Raw genomic sequence first — 4298 nt, 5'->3', positions numbered from 1 at the left:
TGACACAGTTTCAATTCTGTCATGTAGATATTAAAACTGTTGGTAGCTCCGCTCACTCACAAATCAATTTTGACAAAGCCTTTGGTGATAAAGCTTCAGAAAAAGCGCTCGTGGTTGTCTTGATTGGCACCTTGCAATGCGCTCTAGCACTCTAGTTGCTTGTGATACAACCTTTTGAGAAACAGTGTCTGGAGCCACTTCAAGCATTTCTTAGATAAGACTATTCCGACGTGTGTACTGTATGTATATTTTATTAAGTGTAAGACAAATAGTTTTGAGCTCTTGGAGTCTTTGGTCCATTTGTTTCAATGTTCATTATGCAGGCAGGAGTGTCTTTGTTGGGGAGAAAAGGTTCGGTTATTAGTTGAATAATTATGTTCCATGCATAAAAGATAGAACTGTCACTTTCCATCTGAAGCTTGAATATTAGTTTAAACATGGGGGAATAGAGAGAAAAGTATGCTTACAGGGAGCTCTGTATGCAGCACAAATAGAGAACAATATACTAAATAAATAAAGAACAGTACAGTTTGTTATGGAGACCTTTCTAGTGAAACAAACAAGAACCTGAAGTACCTGAGACAAGAAGACTCTTCCATACTCACTGACTCAGTTACTGTACAAGCAGCTTACTGATATCAGCAAAAAACAGAAGCAAACAAGTTATTTTGCTGTTAGCAAACAAACTAAAGGGTAGTTACAGTATGAGCAGACACATTTTAAGACTGAATGATTTACAGAATCTGAAACCAGCTGCTTTTCTGCCGTGTCTAACTGTCTACAGATGCATGTGTGCCTGTCCATGGGGACCATCCTTTTGACAGACAACTGACTGGATGCTCAAGAAATGGTAACTGTGGGTTTTAAACTGCCAGAAAGTGAGTTTCAGTTGGAAGAAACATTAAATCTACAATCTTTAAATTAGGGCAGTCAAACGATCACATGTTTTAAATCATTTTTAATGGTAGAATTAATTAATAATCAATTCAAATTAATCAAGATGAATCAAGTCTACACTATCTCGCATTTTATTTGACAATTGTGTTAGTCAGCTAGTCAGTAGTAGACTTACAGTATTTACAGCCCTCCACCCAGTAAAAATGGTCTGACCCAAGCTGGGTGTCTTGCAGATGAAGCTCCAACAAACACATGTGCTTTAAGTGCTTCGGTGTGAAGTGAAATCGTTCCTACAGTTTGTGTAAATAACACGTGTATTGACTGTGTTTTAGAGTAGAGGTGTTTCTAGACATCCTTAAGAGAGACCATAGGGCGCACTCATATCAGGGCCAGTTGCGCCGTGCCAAGCTAAAGTGCCAATTGTGTGTGTTTTAAGTGGAGCGGAGACAGAAAGACACACACATATAGACACCCTACTGTGCTTTGGCGCGGAGCGTTTGCGCTCACACTAGCCCTAGCATCTGCACTTTAGGGGGGAATCGTAGTTGGGCGCAGTACAATGAGCCTAGAGTCCACCTATAGTGGCCCTTCAGCCTCTCTTGGGGCCCCAAGCAATTGCCTGGGTTGCCTGCCGGGTCGCAATGCCGCTGTATTGAAGCAACTATTAGTGGCTGTCACAACGCCGCTGTATTGAAGCAACTATTAGTGGATGGACTGCATGACTATTTGATACGCAGTGCACCTCATTCTGTCTATGTTGTAAAATTCATTTATTTAAAAAAAAACATTTTATCCCAGTTAACATCTTTATATTGACGGGCTTTTAGCCATTTAAATATTTTTCATGTCAACAAGGTCAAACGTAATAAATTGCTAATGCATTTAAAACTTTAACCGTGGATTTAAAAGTAATAAGATATTATTGCCTTTGCCAGGTTTAGTAGTTTTCCTTATTACAGTGGAACTGCAACTTTTGAAATGTTCTGTAAAAGTAGTCGTGGGAATCGAAACTCTAAGGCCTGCAGTTTGACCTGCCGTCTCAGTCTGTGATTACTTTGAAAGACCAGTTTGTCTTTCCGAGGTTCACTCTATCATACCCATGTCAGCCAGCAAATTTAATGAGTACGTTGTCAGTGTCAATCCTATCTTCTGCAGTGACCCTAGTATCTACTGGCCATCACTCCATGGTTGACATTTCCTTGGAAGGCAAACCATCACAAATGATTAGAAGTTTCTCTCACGCTCCAGAGAGCTGCGATAAAGACTCACACTCTAAACAAACACAGCCTTTCCATCTGCTCTGCTATAATTCTGCTCATTAGCTAACTGCTGTAGTCATGCTGTCGGACATGGACATTGTAACAATGACCCTGCAGTATCTTTTTTGGTAGCAGTTCTGAAAGTATTTTTGGACGGGTAGTTTTACTACCAGTGGATAAAACTGTGGTATTCAGCTGTATCTCTGTGTTTCCCTCAATTCTACAACCTTCAGACTCCTTACACTTACACAACAACTTTTTATTCAACTTGGAAGTTGTTTTAGTTTAGTTTATTTATGCCCAGACTGAGACAAAAATGCACGGCGACAACCATTATACGCAGGTCTCTGGAGTGAAGAATCTGTGAGGATTGAACACGTTCATGTCTCATTGGGAGCTGTTCCACATCTGCCAAGCTGTCTAACTCCAACATGGAACAAAGTAATCCTGGTTACACACACACACACACAAAAAAACGGTAACTGAAAAGGGATAGGGGTTTTGTTTGTATTTGCTTGGTTTCGAGAGGAAGAAACAAAAGACGGATTTGGATTTGGAATTGACTTTGACATTTATGCTGTCAGCTAAGCTAACGCTAAGATGAAAAATCTGCTTCCTTTGGCAATGGACATACACATATACACAACAATAAATGTGTCTTGTGTCTGTAAGGCATCCCTGGGGAGGGAAGGGAGTGCTGAACAACGCCTGGGAAGCAAAAGAGGTTTTGTTGTTTGTTCAACACCACACAGCCATGAAAGGGATTCAAACCTGCAATCCTCCGTTAACGAGAACCATTAACATTGGTTCCCAATGTGAGGGGTGGGGCCCCCGAGCTGGCAGAGGTAGTGCAGGGCAAGGCAAATTACCATCAAGTTTAATATTCAAAATATTAAACTTGATGGATTTGTGCCACAGTACAGAAATTGTACTTTCTCTGAAGTACAGAGGGCCCTCTGTACTTGTTAAATTAAAAGTTATTTTATGCTAATTCAGATTCAATCAACATTAAACAAACATCAGACCATATGTGAGGTTGGACCGTATAGACAATTGAGGCAGCAGAGCCACCAGACCATTAGATCACACGTAGATGGACCAAATCCAGTCACATGGACCATATTTGACCTGGTTAGAATGTGGAACAGAAAAGCACCGAAACTGGTGCATCTGTGGTTCAGTAGACAAGGCAAACATTGGGTTGTCAGTTTGATCTCTACCTAACTCTGAACTCCACGTCTCCATACTGTATGTACATGAGCACAACAGTTAAAATGGAGACAACTCATGTAAATTTTAGGCAGTAGCAGTTTTCAGTGTTATGTATTGTGTTCATATAAATTCGGTCGACCTCTTCAACATTTTCCACCTTAATATTTTATTCATCCTATAAATATTTATGCCACTACCTCTTAATATGAGTTCTCTTGTTTTTCGTATTAAAACTGTTGCCAGATTATCTGTGCATGTGCTGCTCTGCTTCTGTTTCACCTCCATTTTGCACTGATTAAGATGTAACTCCAGGCAAGTGAGGGAAGCTGATGACTCTTTAAAATCCCCTCCATTCTAGGAGATAATGGACAGGGACCTCACCTTGTACTCGTGCACTGAAACTCTTGAAGGCATTTACAGCCTGTATCTACATGAATTATTAAGGTGACTTTAAACCCTGTGTAATGAGCTACAAATGAATCATCTTTGTGGTGTGCTCCATAATCATGTGCAAGAAAAATTTAATATTCAGTAACATAATAATCTCAGATTCCTCCATAATCATGTGCGAGAAAAATTGAATATTCAGTAACATAATAATCTCAGATTAGCAGTTTCATGATTTAAATGTCGTCGTGAATCCCAGCGGGCTGATATGAAGTCAGGTTTCTGTCATTAAAATGGGGCAACGATTCAGTTCACGTCATTCACCCTGATAACGTGCACTTGTGCACAGCAGGTGAGACAAGACGAGGGAGGGAATGGTACCAGTGTGAGAGACCACATGTGTGAGAATATGAGTGAAATGAAAGAACACCGGGTGAACAGAAAGTACTTTTCATCAGTGCACCTTGATGGTGCTTCTCTTTCATTTTTCTCACATCACTCAGGTACACTCAGGATGAAAAAGAAAAAAAAAAGCAACACTCT

General features: G+C 40.2%; 1 protein-coding gene across 2 annotated transcripts in view; it reads right to left on the bottom strand.

Moving 5' to 3' along the window:
* htr1d (5-hydroxytryptamine (serotonin) receptor 1D, G protein-coupled) overlaps positions 1–4298 on the bottom strand; it is a 79901-nt gene that overhangs the window by 17750 nt on the left and 57853 nt on the right. The gene's annotated exons all lie outside the window — the stretch shown is intronic.

Source organism: Cynoglossus semilaevis, chromosome 1 (assembly GCF_000523025.1).
Source record: "Cynoglossus semilaevis isolate Cse_v1.0 chromosome 1, Cse_v1.0, whole genome shotgun sequence".
Taxonomy (NCBI): Eukaryota; Metazoa; Chordata; class Actinopteri; order Pleuronectiformes; family Cynoglossidae; genus Cynoglossus; species Cynoglossus semilaevis.
Note: the sequence above shows the minus strand (reverse complement) of the source record. Positions and strands in the feature narration are given on the sequence as shown.